The 20,745-nt window shown below is 43.1% G+C and overlaps 1 protein-coding gene and 1 pseudogene across 11 annotated transcripts in view; one reads left to right on the top strand and one right to left on the bottom strand.

Annotated features, from left to right (window-relative positions):
• The window catches only part of LOC110568866 (ATP-binding cassette sub-family C member 11-like), a 92,457-nt gene that overhangs the window by 15,614 nt on the left and 56,098 nt on the right, over positions 1-20,745 (top strand). For 7 of the 11 annotated variants that reach the window (XR_010344818.1, XR_010344822.1, XR_010344813.1 and 4 more), the window contains exon 1: positions 18,512-20,313. The gene's annotated coding sequence lies outside the window, so the exon portion shown is untranslated. Of the gene's footprint in view, positions 1-8,739; positions 8,883-9,016; positions 9,259-18,511; positions 20,314-20,745 lie in introns of those variants that run through there. The other 4 variants (XR_010344811.1, XR_010344810.1, XR_010344809.1 and 1 more) reach the window with 4 other exon arrangements.
• On the bottom strand, positions 8,993-9,410 carry LOC135277229 (ubiquitin-like; annotated as a pseudogene).

The raw sequence follows: 20,745 nt of genomic DNA, 5'->3' as shown, positions 1-20,745 counted from the left end.
ATCAGCATTAGATTCTCATAGGAACACCCAGCCTACATCCCTCACATGCACAGTTCACAGTTCACAATAGGGTTTGCGCTCCTATGAGAATCTCTTGCTGCTGCTGATCTGACAGGAGGTGGAGCTCAGGCAGTAATGCTCACTCACCCGCTGCTCACGTCCTGCTATGGGCCCAGTTCCTAACAGGCCATCACAGCCTAGTGGTTGGGGACTCCTGCCGTAGAATACCAAAACTTATTGCTCCTATTTATCTGCAGTTTTCTATCCATTGACCCATCTCTCCCTATCCACCCTTCATGTCTCCCCTTGCCAGCTTCTTGTAACCGTTATTCTACTCTGCTTTTGTAAGATCAACTTCTTTAGATTCCACATATAAATGAGATCATGCAGTGTTTGTCCTTTGGTGCCTGGCTAATTTCACTTAATGTAATATCCTCCAGGTTCAACCACGTTGCCACGTGTGACAGGGTTTCATTGTTTTTGTGGCTGAATAATATTCCATTGTGTGTGTGTGTGTGTATATATATATATATATGTCACATTACCTTTATCCGTTTATCTATTGATGGACACTTAGGTTGATTCCATATATTCGCTATTGTGAATAGTGCTGCAATAAACATGGAAATGCAGATATCCCTTTGGCATATCATTTCCCTTGGATAAATGCCTATTTGTGGGATTGCTGGATCATATGATAGTTCTACTTTTAAATTTTGAGAAACCTCCATACTGTTTTCAATCATGGCTGTACTAACTTACGTTCCAGCCACTAGCGTGTAAGAGCTCTCCTTTCGCCACATCCACACCAACTACAGGTGGCTTTTCTAGACTGGACTTTAGGTAGGAACAAAAAGTCTCTCTGACTGAGAGTCAGGAGTTCTAATACTGTCTGTGAACGCTGTGGACTTAGGCAATTTGTTTAGGCTTGTTTAAACTGGGTCTCAATTTCCTTAGATATAAAATGGAGGGTTAGACCGGATCTTTGAGCTTCTATCCAGCGTTTAGAGTTCTATTTATTGTGGTTCTATCCTGATTCTTACTGAATTCTGCTAAGCACAGAATGCAGCCTGTACATTCTCAACAAGCTGTTTCCCAAAGTCATGCTGTTAGTATGACAGAAACAGTAGTAGTCCTTTCTTAGAGAATGTTTCTGGACTCCATTTTATTGCTGGCTGCAATTAACAAGCTCTTGTATGTCCCATCCTTCCCTCCTCCATCCCTACCCCACAGGCATTTAAAAACCTGCTGTCTGCGAAAATGAATACTTCTTTGATAATCTAGAAGAAGGGGTTCCTGTTACCACAAAATTTAGCTTTTGAACTTACGGGACTGGGCTTGAAAACATAGTACTATATATGCTTCAGATGAAGCAGGGTCTAGAGAACAAGGAGTGATCACTAAAATTCTGTCTGGAATAAAGGTGATGATAGATATCCCAGGGCCCTCTATGGTTAGATAGCGTCCATTTCCACCGCATTCTGAGGATTTGTGGGTGTTGTGCTTTTTATGTTTCTGGCCTCCCTCCTACTTGCCATTGATTGGATCACCCGCCAAGAGATACCAAGAGCTACCATTTTGCTTCAAGATGTCTTCAAACAGCGAGGAACTTTTTAACAGAGAGCTACTCAACTTTCCTGAGTTATTACAACTCCTTTATCCGTCCTCCTTACTTCCCTTTTCAATATTCCCTTTCCTCCCTCTTCCCACAGCGATTCTTCGGTTTGTTGGGTCTGTTTTCATTGAAATCATGCTCCCGTGGCAGAGGGAAGAGATGAGTGGAGAAGAACAGTTGACTATGTCCGAGTGACAGCTGCTTAGGAAAAGCCTGGTCCTTCTCCAGACGAGTCTGTCCCTATAGGACTTCCCTCCATAATAGCTATGCTGCCATCAGCTCTAGCGTATGGCTTAGTCCCCTTTGGGGTTACGCCACATTTCACTCTCACTTTTCCCATAGCCATCACCACCGTCTACACCGTGAGTGCATTCGTGGTTCTGCCCCCATGCTATGTGCATCTCTGCTGCTTCAGTGCTGGGAAACTCCATGCTTATGCCCCAACTATCTTGACGATGTCCCAGATCAGACATAGATAATACTTATTAAAGGTATTAATAGGCCGATAAGACATATTAAAGAAGAACTGGGAGATACCTCTGAGTAGACTAAATCAACTCAAAAACACTGGCCCCTTCCATTTTCAGACCGATTTTATTTCTTTTAAGTAGAGAAGTAGTTGAAGTGGGATGAAGTAGAGCTACCTTATTCTACTCATTTTATATTTCCATGTCCTTTCGTTCAAACTCTATTTAATAGCACTTTATTACTTTTTTTCTTTTTGAGATGGAATCTGACACTGCCACCCAAGCTGGAGTGCATTGGTGTGATCGCAGCTTATTGCAACTTCTACCTCCCAGCTTCAAGTGATTCTCCTGCCTCAGTGTCTCAAGTAGCTGGGATTACAGGCACCCACCAACATGTCCAGCTAATTTTTCTGTTTTCAGTAGAGGTGGGGTTTCACCATGTTGGCCAGGCTGGTCTCGAACTCCTGACCTCAGGTGGTCTGCCTGCCATAGCCTCCCAAAGTGCTGGGATTACAGGCATAAGCCACCACACCGGGCTGTACTTTATTACTTTCAAGAATATGCTTCAAAATAATTTGTAAAGATTTTAATAGGTAGCATTTATATGAAATAGAATAGTAATATGTAATATAGCATAGAGCAGAGTCTTGAGTCTTGATATCTTTTTTTTCTTATATATATTTAACTTATGTGATTTCCAACAGTTGTGTAATTGTGGTCAGAGCCTTGTCTGTGGGATGCTGGGTAGAATTAGATTGTAGAGAGCACTTTGTCTTCTTGTAATAGATGGGTTTGGGGTGAGAATATGTGAAGTCATAGAAATCTGTATAGGAAAAGTTACTCCAAAAAGGGAGCCATCAGGATCTGGGAGAATTTGCTAAAGGAAAACTAAAAAAAAAAAAAGTTCTGGCACGATGGCTTACACCTGTAACTCCAGCACTTAGAGAGGCCAAGGCAGGAGGATTCCCTGAGCCCAGGAGTTCAAGACCAACCTGGCCAGCATGGTGAAAACTCATCTCTACTAAAAATAAAAAAATTGGCCAGGTGTGGTGGTACACACCTGTAATCCCAGCTACTTGGAAGGCTGAGGCATGAGAATCTCATGAACCCAAGAGGCAGAGGCTGCAGTGAGCTGAGATCACGCCACTAGGCTCCAGTCTGGGCAACAACACCAGACTCTCAAAAACAAAAAAAGTGGGAGGAGGGGAGCAGGAGCCAATATATAACTTAGTATCTCTCATCTGTATATACTAAGGCTTTTTTGATGATTATTAAATTCTCTCAGCAACTCTCTGAGGGTACTGTAATTCTGGTTTTGCTGATTAGAAAACCAGATAAAAAGAGGTAAAATCACTTTGTTCACATAGGTGGGAATTCAGAGTCAGGACTGGAGACAATGATTTGCTATTTAATATCTCATGTGATGTTAATCTCATAACTCAGGGCATAACTCTTTTACTGTTTTGGACTATGTCATTTCATATATGATAAAGTCACTGTAGTTCCCCCTCACCTGCAGCTTCACTTTCTGCAGTTTTAGTTACCTGTGATCAACCATCATCCAAAAATATTAAATGGAAATTTATAGAAATAATTCATAAGTTTTAAATTGTGCACTATTCCGGGCAGTGTGAGGAAATGTCAAGCCATCCCGCTCTGTGTGGCCTGGGATGGGAAGCCTCCCTGTGTCCAGCATTTCCACGGTATATGACTCTCACCCCCTTAGCCACTCAGCAGCCATCTCGTTTACCAGATCAACTGTCTTGGTATCAGGGTGTTTGTGTTCAAGTAACCCTAACTTTACTTAATAATGGACCCAAAGCCAAAAGCGGTAATGCTGGCATTCTGGGTCTGTTTTATTAGTATTGTTGTAAATCTCTTCCTTTGCTTAATTTATAAAGTGAACATCATAAGTACGTATCTATAGGGAAAAATAGTATAATAAAAAAATTGAACATCATAAGTACATATCTAACAGTTCTGAACTATCCTGCATTTCAGGCATCCACCACGGGTCTAGAAATGTATCCCCTGTGGAGAAGGGGAGACTACTGCATATGTAAAAATCATGCTGCATGAAATGTTATATCCTCTTGCCCCAGTGTAACCTTGTTTTGGAAGAATTTTCTCACATTACTTGAAAACACTTAGGAAACCATTTTTAGTGACTATAGTATTTTACCAGATAGATGTGTCATGGTTTACTTAACCATGCTCCTAATGTTGGGTGCTTACATTGTATTAAGTTTTGCTCTTATGTGTAGTGCTGCGATGGGTAACTCTGCACAAATTTTTGCCTATACTTTTGTGTATTTCCCTAAGGGTAGATTGCTGCAAAAAAAAGAAAAAAAATCACTGAGTTTGAGACTGTAAATATTTGGAAAGCTTTCAGTCTGTTTCCATGTTGCTTTCCTGAAAGATTGAACGAGTTTATACTTCTGTAAGCAACAGTGTTTGAGAAGATATCTTTACTTTCTTTAACACTGACCTTTGTCATTTCTTAAACTTTACTAGTTATTTTGGTAACCAGCTTGTTTTTATAATTTGAATTTCTTTGCTTCTCAGCGAAGTCATAGTTTCTTTCGTATGAGTATTAAGCATTTGTTAAGAACCACTGTTTTAGTCCAAAAGAAAGGTATATAAGAAGAAAACTGCACAATTTCATAGGAAGGACTTGGGGTCAGGGACCCTGATACATTGGAAGGTTGAACTTTGTGTTGTCGGTTTTTTCCCCTTGCCTTCAAAAGTCCATATTGCTTGAATGTTGCAATCTTGGGCAAGGTTAGCAATTAATCCTAGGGACTCTGCCACTGCCTTCCTGGTGCTGGGAGAGAACATGGTACAAGGGCTGAGTGCTTGAATGCTTGCACATAGGACCCAGAAGGTGCAGATATAACCGGGGGTTTGTTCCTTGAGTGGTGTCTTTGTGAGATGATATTTTACTTGTTGTCTGTTTGTTTTAATGAGGAATCAAAGTGGGTATTCTAGGAAGATCCAGTGTTTCCCTACTCTCACTTTGCATTACACACAATCCAGGGGGTAAGTCGGAATCCAGTGCTATCTTGACTCTCCCATTTGGCTGGCACCATTTTTTTGACAGGAGCCTTAGTTTTCTGGCATATATTCTAATGATGGAACATTTTGAAGTGCAGATTATTTTTCAGTTTATTGATTTTTTTAATAACACAACTGCTGTACCTAAATTGCCATCTATCATATTATAAGGTCTAGTTACATTAGAAATAGCTCTCCTAGCCCCACTCCCCCAGTGCTCAAAACACTGAACCCAGTACTACACTTGGAAAAGGATTGGATGTCCTAAAGCATTGGTTACCTAATTGTGGATTGACTTTCACCCACTGAGCTTTACTTCCTCCTGTGATCGTGAAATACAGGCCGGCAACGGTAATTAGATCTCAGAAAAGCTTGTCACAAAGCACCACAGACTGGAGAAACTTGTAAGCTCCTTTTGCACTGGCTGAAGTTTTCGAGTACCGCTGCCTGGCATCTGTATAGTAACCTGAGACAGGTAGTGCTTTTCTTCTGTGCATTAATTTTAATTAAGCAATGACACCTGCTTTTTCCACTCTGAGATCTGCATGTAGCTAAACTGATAGGTTGAGTGCTTTCCCACCTTTGATCATTGATACTACTTAGAATACACTAGAAAAAGAGCAGCAAGCAGAAAATTGCCCATTTCCACAAGCTGCTGACTAACCCGGAATTGCTAGATTTTGTGAAGCAAATGAATGCTGTGAAAGAAGTCAGAAAGTGCATTGGAACCAAATCATTTTCTGAGTACAAAAAAAAAAAGTCAGAAAGATCAGGGAAGACATCCTAAGACATGGTCAGGCTGAACCTTTTTAAGACCAAGTGATGTCACAGAGGTACAATTATGAGAATATATGTAACTCAAGACTTACATATATGATACAATACCGCATTGTTCTTTGCAGTCTACAAAGGATTTTCTTTTTAATTCTTACAACTATTCTGCAGAGAGAGGTAGTGAGAGGTTTAACGCTTTGCTCAACATAATTTGCTGTTACATAGCCATCCATTGGCAGAAAATCTGAACTGTTGTGTTTTCTCTCCTGTGTCATTGATGATTTCAGTCCCGAAGAGGAGCCCATGAGAGCCCAGCGGGAGAATAGAGTGGGAGATTCCCTCACCCAGAAGTTCGCAGAAGTATCACTGAGTGACACTCAGGATGTCTCTAGTTATCGTTAGCATTTAAAGTTAGGTTCATCCCTATGAGGTCAGAGAAAATATAAAAGTAAAATAAGGGTCTACTAGTATTAAACATATTCAGTAATCACTTTTGAAAGGAAAAGAGTTAGTGGAAAAAGTGGAAGAACCATAGCAAAACTAAAATAAATATATATAGATATATTGCCAGGCACAGTGGCTCATGCCTGTAATCCCAGCACTTTGGGAGGCTGAGGCAGCCGGACCACTTGAGGTCAGGAGTTCAAGACCAGCCTGGCCAACATGGTGAAACCCCTTCTCTACTAGAAATAGAAACATTAGGCCAGGCACGGTGGTTCAAGCCTGTAATCCCAATACTTTGGGAGACTGAAGTGGGCAGATCACCTGAGGTCAGGCGTTCGAGACCAGCCTGGCCAACATGGTGAAATCCCATCTCTACTAAAAATACAAAAATTAGCCTGGCACAGTGGCACATGCCTGTAGTCCCAGCTACTCAGGAGGCTGAGGCAGGAGAATCACTTGAACCCAGGCGGCGGAGGTTGCAGTGAGCCAAGATTGTGCCACTGCACTCCAGCCTGGGTGACAGAGCGAGACTCCATCTTAAAAAAAAAAATACAAACATTAGCCAGGCGTAGTGTCGTGTGCCTGTAATCCCAGCTACTCGGGAGGCTGAAGCAGGAGAATCACTCGAACCCAGGAGGCAGAGGTTGCAGTGAGCAGAGATTGCACCACTGCACTGCAGCCTGGACAACAGAGGAAGACTCTGTCTCATAAAATATAGATAGATAGACAGACATTGTTAGATAACTGCGTAATTATTGTATGCATGTGTTGATAAACAAAGCAATCACTTTCAGAAGGAATAGTATGTTTAAAAAGATAATGAAAGATTTTAAAACATTTATGAGACAAGAAGCTAGAATAATTATGGCAAATTAAAAGAAAAAGCTAGGAATGAGATCGAATAGAGCCACGTATTTCCTGCATTTTTAAAACTTGTACTCGCTATTTTAGGTTTCTAGCCACAAATTATGTAATGTTTCTTTACTTGAACTGGCATTACAAAGACTGATACAGAAGGTGGTTCGATAAGTCAATTGGGTCCTGCTCCTTGTATGTCTAGGCCCAACCAAAATGAGTCAATATTTGGACAAGATATCAGCCATCCAGGTCTTATAGGCAGGTAAAGGAGATGGTCCATTATTACAGGGATTTCAAACCAAGCTTTATATTCTCTTATCCTGGCAGTGCCAGTTATATTTATTTATTGGAAAATGATAACCTTAGAGTTAAGCTATATGCTTACAAGAGGCACTGCTTATATGGGTTTTGTCACGTCCAGGTTTACGTTGTCCAGTAGAAAACAGGACACCTTACTGGGTGCAGCAACTCATGCCTGTAATTCCAGCACTTTGGGAGGCCAAGTGGGGAGGATCACTTGAGCCTAGGAGGTTGAGGCTTCAGTGAGCTATGTTCATACCACTGCGTTAGACCCTGTCTGGAAAAAAAAAAAAAAAAAGAGAGAGGGAGAGAGAAAGACAGAAAGGAAGGAAAGACAGAGACAGAGAAAAAGAAAGAAAATGAGAGAAAGAGAAAGACAGGAAGAGGGATAGAGGTAGGGAGGGAGGAAGAGAAAACAGGATACCTGATTAGACTCCACTGAAGAGGAAATTGAAAAGTTTGTCAGCCAGGCACACTGGCTCATGCCTGCAATCCCAGCACTTTGGGAGGCCCAGGTGGCGGATCACGAGGTCCGGAGTTCAAGACCAGCCTGGCCAACATGGTAAAAAAAACCCTGTCTCTACTAAAAATACAAAAATTAACCAGGCATGGTGGTGCGCGCCTGTAGTTCCAGCTACTCAGGAGGCTAAGGCAGAAGAATCGCTTGAACCCGGAGGGCAGAGGTTGCAGTGAGGTGAGATCAGGCCAGTGCACTCCAGCCTGGGCCACAGAGTGAGATTCTGTCTAAAAAATAAAAAAAAAAAGAAAAGTTTGTCACAAGCCCTGAGTTAGGCAGATCTAACAGAGAATTGTTAGATCAGAGAATGCAAAGTAACCTACTACATTTAACTCTTCAGTCTTTGGCCTCTATAGGCCAATAAGTCAAATAGTGCTGGGAATTGTTCTTGACTTAAGAATATAATGGTCAAAAAGGACAGGCAAAGTTGTTTCCCCTCTGAACTTACACTTTAATGGGGGAGATAGACAATAAGCAAGTAAAAGTAATTGAACAAGGCAATTGCAAATACCACCCTCAGTGAGCTCTTGAAAGACAAATTCTTTCACCTACATTCCACAGATACGTAGACGAATGTTTATGCCTTGATAAATGCATAAAGGTGACTGACTTTTGAGGTCCACTGGGCATTTGTTTGATATTTATTGCTAGTGAATTTTCAAACCTCCAGATCTCTTAGAACTTCTAAATACGCTTTTTTTTTCTTTTAGTTTGCAGAGAACACATCTTAGAAGATGAAAAACCTGAATCTATCAGTGACACTGCTGACTTGGCCCTACCTCCTGAAATGCCGATTTTGATTGATTTCCAAGCTCTGAAAGACATCCTTGGACCCCCGATGTATGAAATGGAGGTGATCAGTTTTTTTTTTATTTTTGCTCCAGTAAATGAAAGGAACACTTAATTGAGGCCCCAGTGCCATGGGGCCTGGGCAGGAGGCTGCCCTTTGGGGAAGGAAAAGCCTTATTTGACCTTTTTGGGGTACAGGTTGTTGGTGTGGTTGTACTTGCGGCAGTTGACAGCACGGGGGCGCAGGCGAGCACAGCACTTGCAGCCGATCATCTTGTCGAAGTTGTATTTCTGGGCCAGCTGGCGGAGGGAAGGCTCCATGATGCCACCTCGCAGGCATAGCATCAGGTGCAGGGTGGACTGTTTCTGAATGTTGCAGTCTAAGAGAGTGTGGCCATCCTCCAGCTGCTTGCTGTCAAATATCAGACACTGCTGGTCAGGTAGGATGCCTTACTTGTCTCGGATATTGGCTTTGACATTTTCAGTGACGTCACTGGGCTCGACCTCAAGGGCAGTGGTCTTGCCTGTGAGGGTCTTCACAAAGATCCACATCTCTGCATCTGCGGCTTGGCCATTCTCGCTGCATTCTCATTTTTTTGTTGGTACCCACTGGTTTACTCAGGTGGTTGCTTAACAGAGTAATAGAATTGGGTGTTTCCAGAGGCTGAATTTTGCCTTAAGATGGAAATTTTTTTTCTGTATGGTATTCCGTTTTAGTGCTCAATGTGATAATATGACTGTTGCTGGGAGCCAGAGATCCCAGCCATATCCTCTTTTAGAACCCCAGTCTCATTTTATTCTCCACCATTCAGTTCCATTTTAAGAACAATGCCTCTGACTCTTCTCCTTAGAAAAATTCCATATTCCTATGTGGACTTTAATGAGGGATTTCTTTGAGCTATCAAGGGCTTGAGGGAAGAGGTGGGGAATCAACCTGATACAGGTCTAAAAACATGAGCATAGCTTAGCTTCAGACTGTGCTGGTGCAGACCCAGATGACATCTTTCAGGAACCTGTTGTTCCATTGTTAATAGTTCCTTTAGGGTTAAGCCCACATGCAGGTCTAGCCCTATTTTCATCTTTGTCTCCTAACTATACCTCATAGCAGAAGGCCTGGGCACCAAGACTGAGTTGAGGCAGCTGATAGAAATGGGTGGCATTATGAAATAATTTATAGGGCGCTTAGATGAGCTTTCATAGGTTGGTTACTATAAAAATGTTTGTATTATACTACTGCATTTAGCTTTATCATCACTTCCTTATCAGAATATTTTCAGAAAATAAATCTGATAAATTATGCAGAAGATAATCTCTTTATCTAACATTTGAAATCATTACCAGCAGATACAGTTTTCCTCAAGTTCTTACAACCCAGGAGTCGAGAAATAGCCCCCAAGCCCATCTTGTTTATCCATTTAAACTCTAAGCTGGTCATTAAAGCTAATGAGCCTCTCTACAGAGCTCTCAGTTACAAGAATAGAACTTGTTTACTCTTGACAGTAAATCTGGACTTGAACAATAGAATCAGAAGCATTGTTTTGATTATTTGAATTCTTAAGATATCATGGATTTGAATTTTGAAGTGTTGAAAGAACTTGAGCAGAACATTGTTGGTTGAGAAAGTGAACAAAACCTGGTTTCTTTTTCTGGGAGAATCCAGTGACTGTGAGTGAAGACGCAAATCCGTTTGACTCCTGCATGGCCGATGGCTTTTTTCTTTAGACTTTCCAGAAACGTACATTCCAACAGTTATTTGAGGATTTAAACTAGAGCAACAAATAAAGACGAAAGCTTAATGCATGTCTTTGTTGTATATACCCCTCTCTCCAAGCCATTTCTGCTGATGTTAAGTTTGGAAGCATCGCTGACATTCCTGGAACATTTGCAAAGAAAGAGTGAAGAGAACAGAAAGGAGAAATTTTGTCAACACTGCTTACCAGCTCTCTTTGTTAGTATAGGAGAGCCTTATTTTCCTTGTAGCATGTGAGCTTTATATAAGAACACTTTTACCAACATGAGTCTGCAGAAAGACTCCAGTGGCCATTTTGTCTTTTATAAATAGCATCTTTGAATGGAAGATGTGGTGTCTGAGTGTTGGGAACATTTTGTTCTTTTTTTTTAATACTTGAAAGTGAGAACTGACCCTGTAGCCTGGAATTTGTCTCTACCTATAGTGGTCTGATGACCACCAGCCCCAAATTACTTCACTACACAGCCTACCTCTGCTTTTGCAGCTATAAAATTAAGATTTATGCAACATTTCTTTCTTGTCCATGAGGGCCATCACTGTGTTGGGAGTCTTCCCTTTTACATACAGGGGAAAATTTTTCAGAGATTAAATGAATAGTACAAATTCACATAAGGTGCAGTTGGTAGAGCTGAGATTCAGACTCAGATCAGCTTATTCTAAGTCCACTACCCTTTCTACTGTTCTACAGTAACCTGTCAGGCCAAGATAATCCCTGCCCTTGGCTGCTAAAAGAGAATGGCAGTTGTTGAGTATTGGAGTTTTTTAAAAAGGCATCTGCTCTACATCAGATGCTCATTTATATTCTTACCAACTCTCGTGCTCTGTTTTGGAATGGGAGAGGCTGGTCTCAACTTCCTGACCACTCCCATTTTTTTTATCTGTTAGGTATCAGGCACTGTGCAAGGCCCTCCACAAGTGATCATTTAATCCTCACTCATGGTTGTCTTTCCAATAACAGTTGAGAGAGAAGACACAACTTATGCCAGAAATGAGATTTGATTCTAGACCTGACCTACTCCAAACCTAGTGCTCTGTTTATTAGTGTAGAAAAACAGCACAGGCAACCCGAGCAGGGCCTCTGTCCTTTGCAGAAAGCTCGTAAGTGGCCAGTCTTACTTCTTTACTTCTTTGTGCTTTCCTAGGCAAAGAATCTGAAGAGAGAGGTTAAACTGGGAATATGGGAATACATGTCGAGATGTTCCCAAAATGTTATAAGATACCTTTCGTTTGTTTGTTTTTTACTTTTTATTTTTTGAGATGGGGTCTCACTCTGTCACCTAGGTTGGAATGCAGTGGCATGATCATAGCTTACTGCAACCTCCACCTACTGGGCTCAAGCTGTTCTCCCACCTCAGCCTCCTGAGTAGCTGGGACCACAGGCATATGCTACCATACCTAGCTAATTTTTCTGTATTTTTTGTAGAGTTAGGGTTTCACCATGTTGCCCCAGGCTGGTTTCAAACTCCTGAGCTCAAGTCATCCACCTGCCTCAGCCTCCCCCAGAGTGCTAGAATTACAGGCGTGAGCCACCACACCCAGCCGATACCTTTTTTTGTCTAAATGTCTGTATTTTCCCTCAAGGTAAAAGTCTAGTGTCTGTGGCTTCTTCCAGAAAGAGTTTCACGTATTTAATAAATACCTATTAAGGACCTAACATGTGCTACCGGCAACATAGTAGTAAACAGGCAAGGTATGACGTCTGCCTTCATAGATCCCACTTTAATGCAGGAAACAATAGACAGGTAAACAGATAATCACAAATGGAAGTTAATGCTATAGAGAAAACAAACAGGGTGGTACTGAGGTAGACAGTAACTACTCTAGCTGTGTCTGAGGTCTGCTTTAGAGGTAGAAGTAGACATGCTGATGGGTAACATTTAGGGAATGAAGGAAACAGTTATCAAAAGGGACTTACAGGTAGTTCTAGCCAGAGTCACAGGGTATGTGTGTAGTAGTGCCGTTTACTGAGATAGGGAAGGCTAGGGGAGGGAAATGGGGAGGGAGTGTTGCAAAGAAAACTGAGAGCTCTTTGAACACCTTACGGTTGAAATATCTAGGCTTGGCACAGTGGCTCATGCCTGTAATCCCAACACTTTGGGAGGCTGAGGCAGGTGGACTGCTTGAGTCCAGTTCAAGACCAGCCTGGGTGACACAGCAAAATCCCTTCTCTACAAAAAATACAAAAATTAGCTGGGCATGGTGGCTCATGCCTGTAATCACAACTACATGGGAGGCTGAGGTGGGAGGATCACTTGAGCCTGGGAGATGGAGGTTGCAGTGAACTGAGATCACGCCACCATACTTCAGCCTGCAGTCAGCCAAGATCACACCACCGCACTCCAGCCTGGGAGACAGAACAAGACCGTGTCTCAAAAAAAGAAAAAAGTTGGCCGGGCGCGGTGGCTCACGCCTGTAATCCCAGCACTTTGGGAGGCCGAGGCGGGTGGATCACGAGGTCAAGAGATCGAGACCATCCTGGCCAACATGGTGAAACCCCATCTCTACTAAAAATACAAAAAATTAGCTGGGCACGGTGGCGCGTGCCTGTAATCCCAGCTACTCGGGAGGCTGAGGCAGGAGAATTGCCTGAATCCAGGAGGCGGAGGTTGCAGTGAGCCGAGATCACGCCATTGCACTCTAGCCTGGGTAACAAGAGCGAAACTCCGTCTCAAAAAAATAAATAAATAAATAAATAAATAAATAAATAAATAAAAAAGAAAAAAGTTTGAAATATCTGCAATGCATAGGAGTAGAGACATTTAGACATTCAGATCTATTGCCCAAGGAGAGACCCAAGATGGAAACATAGACGATAGAGTTGTCAGAAAATAGAGGATATTTAGAGCCCCCAAAATTGAGGCTTTGATATCACCTAAGAAAAAAGGATACATAATAGAGAGCAGGTAGTCTAAAAGCAAGCCCTGAAGAACAACATTATTTAGGGATCATATAAGGAGAAGAGGAGCTGACAAAGAAGCCAGAAAAAACGAAAAGGGACTGGGAAGGAACAAGCCATCAGGGAAGAGGAAAACAAGGATGCCGTGCTGCCATAGAGACAGAGGAGAATATTTCAAGAAAGAGGGGACATCAAAATGTGTTTACTATTTGAGAGATAAAAGAAGATAAAGGTCAGAAATAATGTGTATTGGATTAGATGGCATGAAGGTTGTTGGTGACCTTGAAAGAGATTTCACAAGGAAGGAGTGGTAGATATTGGAGTATGTTGGAGTGGATGGTAGATATTGGAGTATGCTGAAGAGAGAATGGGGGGCAAGGAAGTAGAATTAGTGTGTAGGCAGCTCTTTACAAGTTTGTGAACAATTGCAGAGAAATGAGGCAGCTAGAAGAGAATATGGCTGTCAAAGGGAGAATGTTTTCAAAGTAGTCGCTGCTGCTAAGAGTAATCCAGTAGAGAGTACAGGACTGATATTGAAGGACAGAGCAGTGGTACAATAGAAACGAAGTCTCCAGGAAAGTGAGGGGGGTGGGATCCAAAGCACGAGGGAGGAAATGCCTTGTGATGAGAGAAGGGATACTTTTTTCAGGGTATTATGAAGAAAGGGACAAGAATATTGAGTTATTTATAAGGAAAATATTATAATGATGGGGCAAAGGTTTGTGAACTCCACAAGAGAGGGGTGAAACTGGGGCAGAGCTGCTGTGTGATGGGAACGTGCTAGAGTTCATGGCTTGAGAACAGGCAAGTAGAAGGATGAGAAATGATGGTCAGGGGTTTCAGAGGTAGTATGATTTCTGTTGGTGATAAGTACCCGGAAGAGGGTGGCTGAGTTCAGGAGGCATTTAAAGAACTGAGAAGCCAGATTCTACATGAGCATCATGTCTTCACTGAGGACACCCAGGGTGATAGCAGGGGCTGGGGCAGAGAGGAAGAGCAGAGTCTAGAGTCTTCCTGAATGTTGGAGACAATGAGAACAGAGTCAGGATGGCAAAGCCAGCCAAATTTTGTACATATTTAATAACCTTGTACCACCACTTACTTTTACTTTCATCCAAGATAAATCTACAACAATTATTATGTCAAAAAATGTTACTGACCTAGCAAACTGGCAATTGGGAAGAAAGGCAGGAAGGCACACTTTTATTAATGAATAAGATCTCTTTAGAATTCTCTAAACAGGTTGAAAAATGGTGTATTAGTTCATTCTCGCATTCCTGTAAGGAATACCTGAGACCATGCACGGTGGCTCACGCCTGTAATCCCAGCACTTTGAGAGGCCAAGGTGGATGGATTGCTTGAACCCAGGAGTTCAAGACCAGCCTGGGCAGCAAAGCGAGACCTGGTCTCTACAGAAAATCACACAGGAGGCTGAGGTGAGAGGATCACCTGAGCCCAGAAGGTTGATGCTGCAGTGAGCTATGATCACACCATTGTACTCCAGCCCGGGTGACTGAGTGAAAACTCTGTCTCAAAAAAAAAAAAAAAAAAAAAAATGAACTACCTGAGACTGGCTAATTTATAAAGAAAAGAGGTTTAATTAGCTCACAGTTCTGCAGGCTCTGCAGGAAGCATAGCTCCAGCATCAGCTTCTGTGGATGCCTCAGGAAACTTACAGGCATGGCAGAAAGTGAAGGGGTAGCAGGCATATCACGTGGCCAGAGCAGGAGCAAGAGTGCCGGAGGGGAGGTGCCACACACTTTTCAACAAGCGCCTCCCACTAGAACTCACTATTGCGAGGACAGTACCAAGGGGATGGTGCTAAACCATTCATGAGAAATTTGCCCCCATGATCCAGCACCCCCCACCAGGCCCCACCTCCAACACTGGAGATTATAGTTCAACATAAGATTTGGTGGGTACAGAGATCCAAACCATATCAGATGGGTTCCAGGAACTTAGTCTAGATTTCATTTAGGAACAGTATCACAGAGATACTGAGAGAGTATCAAAACATACAAAGTTTCAAAACACATAAAGTTTCCTACAGAAACAAGATTAAGTGCATGTTGTAAAAATAGAATAAAGATTACTACAATACAAAAAGGTGGGAGGAGCAGGAGTGGGTGCCGGTGTCCCCAGGAAGCCTAGGTGTGGCTCACACTGCTTGTGCTATCACGGTGAGACTCAGAACTGCCCCAGATCCGAGGAGGGGCCACGCGAGTAGGTGGGCTTGAGCACCTGCTCAGTCCCTGGCTGTGCCCTTTTACTCTCTCACTGGGAGACAGAGTCCCAAGTGTTCTGCTTCAGGGGCCTGCATGGAAAGAGTAGGTCACTACAGGAAATCAGGCTGTTTGTAGGGAAAGGAATGGACATTAGGCACCCACAAAGGGACAGATGACCAGTGTACCTGGTTGGGACGGGATTCTGTCATTTGATTACTCTTGACTCTTTCATGTTTTCAGGTAGTCCCCCACCTCATGCAAAAGCCTCAGTGTTAGCTTCTGACCGTGGAGTGTGAAAAGCCTTTGTCTAAAGGTTATTTCCCTGAGAAAATAATAAAAGGAAGAAGAGGATAGACATGAAAACATTTTAAAGCCTCCTGAATAGAATGCATCCAGAGGCAAATTCCAGGAGATTCTATCATCATACTTGCCTTTCGAGCAAACAAAATCAGTTGCTAGAACTGAGAAAGAGTATAAACACCAACTAAATGCCTCCAACAATCATGGTAGTAAATTACTTCTCTGTCCCTCCGTATAAACCTGCTGTGCCACCTGTTGAAGGCAGTACTGATGCGTATTCAGTCTGGTCCAAGGCCCTGGCAGGAATCCATTGTGCCAAGAAAAGGCCCTACTAGAAGGATCAGAGAGCAGCTGGTTCTCAGCAATGCAAGTGTCAGGCCAGGCTGGGGCTGCTTAATGCTGCTTAGGAGATGACAGTGGTGGACCCCAGCACCTCTCCAAGGGATGTAGAATCCTCTCTTTCCTTGTTTGAATGCTACTGAAACAAATCTACAACTAGAAAAATATTGGTGAATTCAAGGCTTGGGATCTCAGTACTAAGACTTTAAAAGAGCTTGCCAGATGGATGGCTTCTGTGGTGACAGCCAAGGCAGGAGCATTCAGAGTGCTCTGTGAGCTATAAAAGAAACCAGTCGATGGTGAGAACAGCTCTACAGAGCAATCTGCACACCACGGCAATTTGATAGCTCAGGTTCTGTGTCTCTCGTAGCACAGAAAAAGGAAATTTTACCTTTAATATCCACTGAATCATGTCTTTGTGGATTTCTAGGTAGGGAGCATTTTGTAGTGTTTCCAGCATAGCTAGTATGCTAGGAGAGTTTTTTGGTGCTTCACCAGGTTCTATGGAGGAAGTGGAAAACGTGTCTAACTATGTTCTCTTTGGGCTCTGAGGATCCTCTACAGTAAGAATCTGATCTAGTCACAAACCCCATTTCTTTTTCTTTTTCTTTTTTTAAAAAGGGAAGAAAGAGAGAATGAAAAGAAAAGAATGAAGGAGAGGAAGAAAAAGGAAGAGAAAGAGGGAGAGAGAACGGGAGTATTGCTTTATTGCCCAGGCTAGAATGCAGTCTAGAAATGGGTATTGAAAACCTCTTTTATGCTAATAATCGTGCTTAACAATGGAGACAAGAAGGAATAAGGGAAGAAAATAACAAACAAGCAGCCAACCAATATTTCATTTAAACCTATGAAATGCTATGCAATTACTGAGGGGTGATTTACTTCCAATTATGTAGTCACTTTTGGAATAGGTGTGATGTGGTATTGATAAGAATGTATGTTTTGTGTATTTGATCTATAAACGTTTATTAAGTTTACTTGTTCCGGGTCTGAGTTCAAGTCCTGGATATCCTCGTTAATTTTCTGTCTCGTTGATCTGTCTAATATTGACAATGTGATGTTACAGTCTCCTACTATTATTGTGTGGGAGTCTAAGTCTCTTTATAAGTCATTAAGGACTTGTCTTATATATCTGGGTGCTCCTGTATTGGGTGCGTATATATTTAGGATCGTTAGCTCTTCTTATTGCGTTGATCCTTTTACCATTATCCCTGTTTATTTATTTATTAATTTTTGCTCTTCGTTTGGTTGGTAAATCTTCCTCCATCCCTTTGTTTTGAGTCTTTGTATCATTGCATGTGAGATGGGTCTGGATGCAGCATACCGATGGGTTTTGGCTTTTTATCCAGTTTGAATAATAATATATATGAGTTTAGTATTGCCATTTGATGCTAGCTGGCTGTTTTGCCCATTAGTTGATGTAAATTCTTCATGACGTTGATGCTCTTTACTTTTTGATATATTTTTGGAAAGGCTGATACTGGTTGTTCCTTTATATGCGTAGTGCTTCTTTCAGAAGCTCTTGTAAAGCAGGCCTGGTGGTGGTGAAATCTCTAAGTACTTGCTTGTTGGCAAAAGATTTTATTTTTCCTTCACTTGTAAAGCTCAGTTTGGCTGGATGTGAAATTCTGGGTTGAAAGTTCTTTTCTTTAAGGATGTTGAATATTGGCCCCTACTCTTTTCTAGCTTGTAGGGTTTCTGCTGACAGATCTGCTGTTAAGTCTGATAGGCTTCCCTTTGTGGGTAACCTGACCTTTCTCTCTGGCTGCCCTTAGTATGTCCTCCTTCATTTCAACCCTAATGAATCTGAAAATCATATGCTTTCGGGTTGGTCTTCTTGAGGAATATCTCTGTGGTGTTCTCTGTATTACCTGGAGTTGAATATTGTCCTGCCTTACTAGATTAGGAAAGTTTTCCTGAATAGTATCCTGAAGAGTATTTTCCAACTTGGATTCATTCTCTTCATCACATTCAGGTACACCTATCAAACGTAGATTAGGTCTTTTCACATAGTCCCATATTTCTTGGAGACTTTGCTCATTCCTTTTTATCCTTTTTTCTCTAATCTTGTCTTCTCATTTTATTTCATTAAGTTGGTCTTCGACCTCTCATATCCTTTCTTCTGCTTGATCAATTTGACTGTTAAAACTTGTGCATACTTCGTGAAGTTCTCGTATTTTGTCAGCTCCATTCATTCACTTATATTCCTCTCTAAACTGTCTATTCTCGTTAGCATTTCATCAAACCTTTTTTCAAAGTTCTTAGTTTCTTTGCATTGGGTTACAACAAGATCTTTTAATTCACAGAAGTTTCTTACCATCCACCTTTTGAAGCATATTTCTGTTAATGGAACGCACTCATTCTCCATCAGGCCTTGTTCTGTTGCTGATGAGGAACTGTGATCCCCTGTAGAGAGGGAGGAGTTCTGATTTTGAGTATCCTCTGCCTTTTTAGGCTGGTTTCTACCCTTCATTATCAATTTATCCATCTGTCGTCTTTGTAATTACCGACTTTTTAATTAGGTCTCTGAGTGGACATCCAACTTGTTGATTCCTAGCGCCGAAATCTGAGCAATCCACTGCGCCGGCCAAAACAGTGGTGTTAAGATTGATGGTGCTTTTCTGCCCGGGAATCTCCGGTCTGGCTCGCTTCTTGAGTCCATTCTTCAATCAGCTGAATAGGCGACTGCCTTCCCAGAGCTCCAAACGCCGGCCAAAAGGGGACCCAGTCCCGCTTACTCTGCACTGAGAAACGCCACGCTTAGGCGCCGGCAAAACCGCCGCGCCGGCAGCAAGAGTCGCACTGGTGACCCGTGGGGCTCCTCCGCTGGGAATCTCCTGGTCTGTGAGCAACAAAAGTTCGGAGCAACAAAAATTCGTCTGAAAGTGTGGCGTCCTCTCGTTCTCTGCTCTTTCACTGGCAGCTACAATCCCGAGCTGCTAGTAATCAGCCATCTTGGATCTCTCTCCTAAGTGATTTTAAGTTAAAAGCAATTAAGACATTTAAAACCTCTGTACATTTTGTAGGCATAGTATTAGTTCAATTTAAACTCTTCAGTCTGGAACAATCCTTTTACAGCAGAAACATTGTATTTGCTTTACAAGAAAACCCTTTTTGGCTAGGTGTGGTGGCTCACACCTGTAATCCCAGCACTTTAGGAGGCTGAGGCAGGGGGATCACCTGAGGTCAGGAGTTCAAGACCAGCCTGGCCAACATGGTGAAATCCCCTCTCTACTAAAAATACAACAATTAGCTGGGTGTGGTGGCGGGCACCTGTAATCCCAGCTACTCAGACGCTAAGGCAGGAGAATTGCTGGAACCCAGGAGGCGGAGGCTGCAGGGCACAGATATCGCACTGCTGCACTCCAGCCTCCGCGACAGAGCGAGACTCTGTCTCAAAATAAACAAACAAACAAACATCAGTTAGAATCAAAAGTTAAAAACCCTTCAAGAATATACAATTCAAATGAGGTCATCCTTCCAAACATGCTGTGTAAGTCAGGCGAAGGCTTGAGTGCGCCTCTCTTCGCATATATACGACGCGCAAGTCTTACCAGGAGGCTCCGCGAGAGGGCAGCGCGAAGCGACGGCGTTTGGACCCGAGGGCTGACCGTAGCGCGGAGCCGGAAGCAGAGGCTCGTAGGCGGCTCTGAGGTTTGGAGGCAGCGGGGTAGGTCGGAGGCAGCAGGGTAGGTCGTAGACAGCTGTCTGTCCGGCTCCTTTTGACAGCCCCTGTGCGAAAGGCTGCCACTATGTCTTCAGTGAGCCCCGTCCAGATCCCCAGCCGCCTCCCGCTGCTGCTGACCCACGAGGGCGTCCTGCTGCCCGGTTCCACCATGCGTACCAGCGTGGACTCGGCCCGCAACCTGGAGGTGGTGCGGAGCCAGTTGCTGAAGGGCATGTCGCTGCAGAGCACCATCCTGGGCGTCATCCCCACCACGCCTGACCCCGCCAGCGACGCACAGGACCTGCCGCCGCTGCACAGGTAGGCCAGGCAGCCCCCGCGGCGGCGGCCGCAGAAGCGGGCGGCGCGGCCTCCTGCGGGCACCCGGGCCCAGTCCGCGGCCGGCCTTGAGCGCGAGGTTCGGTTTGGGGCGGACTTCGCCGCTCGGTTACGCTCTTTCGTATGTTATCAGTTACTTCAATCCAACCTTTATAGTAGCAAACACAACCAATACAAACAGGTTGGTTGTATACAGGAATTCAGTTAAACCAGTGGGAGAAGAGTTACAGGACTGCCAGACAGCCCCCTGGCTGTGGGCGGCAGCGGTGTGTTTTACTACAGGAATGGAGAGTGGCCGGTGCTCCTACAAATCACTAATGAGAGTTGGTTTAGTGCTTCTGTTCTCTTAAACTGTGTCTGTTTTTTTCTTTTTTTTAAATCTTAAAAACACACAACTTCATTTTAAAGTGAAAA

This window comes from Aotus nancymaae, unplaced genomic scaffold (genome assembly GCF_030222135.1).
Source record: "Aotus nancymaae isolate 86718 unplaced genomic scaffold, 86718_ANA_hifiasm-v0.15.2.pri h1tg000030l, whole genome shotgun sequence".
Classification (NCBI taxonomy): domain Eukaryota; kingdom Metazoa; phylum Chordata; class Mammalia; order Primates; family Aotidae; genus Aotus; species Aotus nancymaae.
This window is presented reverse-complemented; position numbering and strand designations above follow the sequence as displayed.